Source organism: Gossypium arboreum, chromosome 8, assembly GCF_025698485.1.
Source record: "Gossypium arboreum isolate Shixiya-1 chromosome 8, ASM2569848v2, whole genome shotgun sequence".
NCBI classification, from domain to species: domain Eukaryota; kingdom Viridiplantae; phylum Streptophyta; class Magnoliopsida; order Malvales; family Malvaceae; genus Gossypium; species Gossypium arboreum.
Window position 1 is genome coordinate 126,756,956 of NC_069077.1, and position 6,799 is coordinate 126,763,754.

Here is a 6,799-nt window from a genome sequence, read left to right on the forward strand (position 1 = left end):
TTGAAAACGCGTCCTAAAGCTAATCTATTCCATTAATTATCATAGTTCAGATTTATCATAATCGAGTTAAATAATAAAGAAACAACCGAAACCATAAAATAATTAGCGGCTTTATTACAAAAACCCAAATCATAAACGAATATGTGGAAAATCCAGTTCACCGAAGAAAACGAATTTGCGTAAAACGTGTGGCCATCCGAATCCCTTGACTCCAAGTCCACCAACTAGGCTCACCGCAAGGATGGAAGAGGAAGGGGTGAGTTTGGGAAAAACTCGGTGTATCTGTAAAACCCATCCAAAAGCCCAAATCAGCTCGAGCCCATTGGGCCTAAGCCCTATTCAGATAACGAAGACACAGAGAACAAAGCCCTTTCGAATCACAAGAGCAAGGCCTTAGCCCTTTTTAACATAACAAGATGGCCCATAGGCCCGCCAAGAATATATGTAACAATATCAAGAATGAATGCAAGCCCAACTGGGAGACTACTCAACCCACCAACTGCTACATCGTCCCATACCATTTCTACACTCCATGTGGGGAATATCTCAACCCACCCAAATTTCTACACTCCACAGCTTAAAAGAACGCCTCAATTATCATCGATTGAGGCAAAGCCTCCAAAGACGTGGATGAACCACATTCAAGATTTCCTCCATCAATACCCCAATCCCATGCAAGCAGATATTAATAAATGCATATCATGTAAAATACAAGATTAATCAATCATGCGGTTTAACCAATTTAAACCCTAGGGGTATTTGGTAATTATGCTCTTTTAGGGTAATTTAGTATTTACGCAACTACACACGTTATTCCAAAGAATTCTTAACAATCATATGCAATTTGATTCTCCCATCTAACCGACAAGCTACTTTGCCCACCTCTTGCCCATATTGGGCCATAAGCCCATTGGGCCCAGTTTTGGCCCATCGAGGCCCTATTTCCGAAGTACGTTGAAACGTCACACAAACTTACTTACCACTTTGCGGTGCTAGATCTAACAATTACTCTATGTCTTGAGAGCATTCGCATAGTCACAAGCCTATGAAATGCGAATTTGGCATTTGACTTTTGCCATTAATTGAACTAAGGAAGGGGTTCAGACACACCGATTTTGCGACGATCGCCATCGAGATCCCTTCCGATATCCTACAGTTGATTAGCACAGTTCTTATTTACAAACCATCATCACTAAACCCCAAAACTTACTCATCCATGCTCAAACCATATCCCTAAAAGCCTTTGAAACCTTACCTTCTTTGCCAAAAACGGTAGCTAGCTCCGAATCCAATTGCTCCAACAACCCACGCCTTTAATCCAACACTTAAGAAGACACTAATCATTGATAGAAAACGTCAGTTAAAAACCTTTAGAGCCACATGCCCAATTCGATGACCTCTCTATATTTTAGGATTTGGCTTTTCTTAACTTTGCAAAATAAGAACAGCTTACGAGATGATAAGTACTTACCCCTTACTCCTACTTGATTTCTACGCTATCCAGTGCAGATTTATCCTTAGAACAATGGTAAAACCCGAATCCAGGAGTTTGAAGAAGTTTGACTATAAGCCCCTAAACCAAAGGGTACTTTCGGCTTTTGGGTGGTGAAGAAGATGATAATGTGGAACTATAACCTTGAAATAGAATTGCTGTCGGTATCTAGGATTAAGAAAAGATAATCGAGATTAATAAAACAAAGAACATAGAAGGACACGGCTTTGAAGAAATCGCCCAAGCAAAGGATCATGTGTTTTTGGCTTTTGTGATTTGGCAAAGGTGCCGATGATAAGGTGTTTGATGAATAGTTTTGAAGTAGAAAAAATAGAAGAAGAAGAATAGGGGAGGTGGTAGTTTTGGCTAGAGAGGAAAAAGAGAGGAAAAACAACCCTAATGTGTTAAAGCAGAAGAAAAACGGCACCACTCAATACCCTAAGTGCCGAAATACCAACCTAATACCCCCTGCCGATTTTCCCTCTTCAATTCCCATAATTGACCAACTCCTAGCCTCATCCAAATCCTTAAATCTCTCCCTTATCCCTCCTTAATCCAAGAATTTAAACTGATCCAACTCTCTTCTAGCGTAATCCACGAACTCCAACACTTACCCTCCTGCACTAAAAAAATAAATGCATCCGTTTGCCAACACAGGGAATCGATCCCTTGCCTTCCCCAAAGCTCCACACGCCACTTTCCTAGGAGCCTAGTGGCATCACCCTTGCCACTTTACCAAGGCTCTTTTTGTGATGCAATTTACCCACAACTCTACTTAAGGGCCACTTAGCCAGAACCCCTAACTCCTAAGTCTAAAATTCCAAAAATTCAACTGGGTTTTGGCCAACTCATGGGCCTTCCATAAGCCCATTTACTTACTCAAAATATTAATTCCACATCCAAATACAAAATTTTAAAATCTTTACAAAATATTGAAAACCGCGAATAAATCCAAAATCGGGATGTTACAACTCTACCCTCCTTAAAGAAATTTGACCTCGAAATTTTACCTTATCGTAACAGCTTGAGGGTACTGTTGACACATAGCCTCCTCGCCTCCCAAGTAGCTTCTTCTTTGCCATGGTTTCTCCAAAGTACTTTCACTAGTGGAACTGATTTCCTTCTCAACATCTTGACGTCACGATCAAGTATTTGCACAGTTCCTCTTGAAAGTTAAACCGACCGCCTCGATCTCTCAGAATCGGTATGATATGAGTTGGGTCGATCGATACTACCAAAGATGGATACATGAAAATGTCGTGGATACGATGCGCTCGTGGTAACTCTAGGTGATAAGCCTTTGGTCCAACCAGCTAACAATTCGGTAAGGCCCAATAAACCGTGGGCTCAACTTACCCTTTTACCAAATCTCAAAATTTTCTTCCAAGGGAAACCTTCAAGAAAACCATATCCCCAACAAATAACTCAATCTCTTTGCGCTTCAGATCCGCATACGACTTCGCTCATCCGATGCCACCTTTAACTGCTCCTTTATCGCCTAACCTTGCTTTCAAAGATTTCCGCCACCAATTAGGTCCAAGCACTCGTCGTTCACCTAACTCGTCCAACACGTGTTGTGCGACATCTTCGCCCATAAAGCGCTTCATATGGTGCCATCCGAATACTTGCTTGATAGTCGTTATTGTAGGCAAACTCCGCCAATGGCAAGTAGTCCTCCCAACTTCCACAAAAATCAATGATACAACCCTCAACATATCCTCCGAACTCGAATAACCCTTTCATTGTCCATACATCGTGGGTGAAAAGCGATCTTGAAATCCAATCGTACCCAACGCTTCTGCGATTTTCGCCAAAACCGAGACGTAAACCTAGGGTCTCAATCAGAAATTATCAACACTGGCACCCCATGCAATCGCACTACCTCCGCCACATATAACTTGGCCAACTTTTGCAGTGAGTAGTCGGTACGAACAGGTATGAAATGAGCAGATTTTGTTAACCTATCCACAACTACCCACACCGAATCTTTCTTGGTGGGTGTCAAAGGTAACCCACTCACAAAGTCCATTGTTACTCTTTCCCACTTCCATAACGGAATTTTCACAGGTTGCAATAATCCCGAAGGCAATTGGTGCTTAGCCTTAACCTGCTGGCACGTCAGACATTTCCCAACAAATTTAGTCACCTCTCGTTTTAATCCGCCACCAAGACATCTCTCGCAAGTCTCGATATAACTTATTCCCTCCAGATGCATGGCACGAGTCCACCATGAGCCTCTTTCGTAATTAATCGCCTCAATTCGTGGTCCTTTGGAATACAAACCCTTCCATTTAAAGCACGTAACTCCTTGATGTTCAACCCAAAATCCTCGTTAACTTGCCGGAACCGATGAGCTAATGAATCGCCCTTCAAGCTGTTTTTCCTTAACTCGCCACCCAAGTAGGCCTTACTTGCGATTCGCCAACAAGCTTCCATCGTTGTATAGACTTAATCGTGCGAACAAGGCTCTCAAATCAGTAACTACCCTTCGACTCAAGGCATCCGCCACCACATTAGCCTTTCCTGGGTGGTACTCTATCGAACAGTCGTAGTCTTTAAGCAACTCTACCCATCTTCGTTGCCTAAGATTCAACTCCTTCTGAGTCAACAAATACTTTAAGCTCTTATGATCTGTGTATATGATGCACTTTTCCCCATATAAGTAGTATATCCAAATTTTTAATGCAAAAATCACCGCTACTAGCTCCAAATCATGCGTAGGGTAATTCACCTCATGAGCCTTAAGCTGTCGCGATGCATAAGCGACCACCTTACCCTCTTGCATCAGTACGCCACCTAACCCCACATGTGACGATCGTCAGATACAAGAAAGTCCTTCGATCCACCGGTTGAGTCAACACTGGCGCTTGGTCAATACCTTTTTCAACCGATCAAAAGCTTTTTCTTTGTTTCTCGGTCCAGACAAATGGTACTCCTTTCCTTATGAGTTTTGTCAAGGGTGCCGCCATCACCGAGAAACCCTCCACAAACCTTCTGTAGTAACCTGCCAACCCTAGGAAACTCTGAATTTCCGATACTAACCTCGGTGGCTTCCATTCTAGAATCGCTTCAATTTTACTAGGATCCACCTTAATCCCATCGGCAGAGACCACATGCCCTAGGAAAGTTACCTCATTCAACCAGAATTTGCACTTGCTGAATTTCGCATAGAGCTCCTTTTCCCTTAACACTTGCAGCACAATACGGAGATGCTCATCATGCTTCGCCTCCGTTTCAGAGTATACCAAGATATCGTCGATAAAGACGACTACGAACTGACCCAAGCAAGGTTGGAATACTCGGTTCATCAGATCCATAAAAGTTGCAGGTGCGTTCGTCAGCCCAAACGGCATGACCACAAACTCATAATGTCCATATCGAGTTCGAAATGCTGTCTTATGAATATCCCCTTCTTTTACCCTTAGCTGATGGTATCCAGAACGAAGATCGATTTTGGAGAATATCGAAGCTCTCCTAAACTGATCAAACAGATCGTCAATTCTTGGTAGTGGATACTTATTCTTAATCGTCAATTTGTTCAACTGGCGATAATCGATGCACATGCACATCGTTCCGTCCTTTTTCTTCACAAACAGGACCGGTGCTCCCCAAGGAGATACAGTAGGCCTAATGAAGCCTCTATCTAACAACTCTTGAATTTGAGCCTTGCCCACCAACTCCTTGATTGCCATCCTATAGGGTGCAATAGATCTTTGGAGCCGTTCGTGCAACAAATTGATTCCAAACTCAACTTCCCGATTCGGAGGTAATCCAGAAGCTCTTAGGAAAAACATCCCGAATTCCCTAACAGATTCGATGGTCTCCACATCGATCCTCGATTTGACTTGGCTCACCAAAGCCGATATGCCTCGCACTTTGCGCATCGGTTTCTTAGCCCTCAATGTCGATACTACATTGGATAAGTAATCCTTCATTCTCCAATAATCATTACCTCTTCATCATTGCGATCCTTAACACCATCCTCTTAGTGTACAATCTAAAGTTACCTTATGCCGGTCAACCAATCCATCCCTAGTATCAAATCGAATTCTTCAAAGCAGTAACTCCATCAAATCCCCACGTAACACCTCGCCTTGAATCTCCAGAGGCACCTTCTTGAAGAGTTTTCTACCTTAACCGACAGACCTAAAGGACTTATCACAGACACCCCACATACGGTCTCCTCAAGTGCATACCCGTGCCCGTAAATGTTATATGCCACATATGAATGGGTTGATCCTACATCAATCGAAAGATAAGGTACACCATAGATAAAAACGCGTGCAGTTATGACATCAAAAGGCCACCTTCCTCGCATGACGAAGCAAAGATACACCAAAGTCTGGCCGACGAGCATCCGCGTTATTAATATCCTGCCGGTGCCCCACGCCCACGGCCATTACCACCACGACCTTGTCCACGACCTCTTGGCGTGGCGGTCCATCCTCACGAGTTGAGCTTGTCGCCTGACCCCTTGTTCGACCACCGAGCTCGAGTGGCCCTCCTAGGACAATCCTTAATCCTATGCTCCTTAGACCCACAACGAAGACAAGCTCCAGACTGCTTCCAGCACTCTCTTTGATGCATTCTGCCGCAATCTCCACAAGCTTATAGTTTACCCGTGTTCACTGGAACTGGTCGAACCGGTTCCTCCACCCTAGCTCTTTTAACATTTCGATTTGCAGCACCCGCTGGTCCAGCATCCCTCCTGAATCGATTCCGATCCTTATCACGATTCCTCCATTTAGTTTGCTTCACCTCCTCGGCTATCTTAGCCTTCTCTACCAGTGCAGCGAAATCTCGCTCTCTCTGCGGAGCTATGAGCACCCTTAACTCATCTCTGAGGCCATCCTCAAAACGAATGCTGCGCTCGTATTCGGTAGAAACGATGCCATTAGCGTACCGACTCAATCGTAAAAACTCCGCCTCATATTCAGCAATGGTCTTATTTCCCTGAGTCAGATTCAAGAACTCCTTTCTGCATGCATCCACATAGCTAGCTCCAACATATTTTGCCTTAAAGGTCTGTTTGAACAGCTCCCATGTTACCCTCTCGGTGGGGTACCTTCTCTCACAAGAATCCACCATTGATACGCTTCATCCCGACAACGACACCGCCCTTTCAACTTCGCTTCATTGAAAGCAACCCGTGTCGTCCATGATCCGCTCTGTGGCTTCCAACCAAGATTACCACATTTGGGGCCACTCCAGATCGCCCTAAAATCTCAACTCCGTTGTTCAAGTCGTTCGAAATAGACCCCTATTCATGGGCCCGACGTTAGCTCCTCGCCACCCTTTCCAAAACCC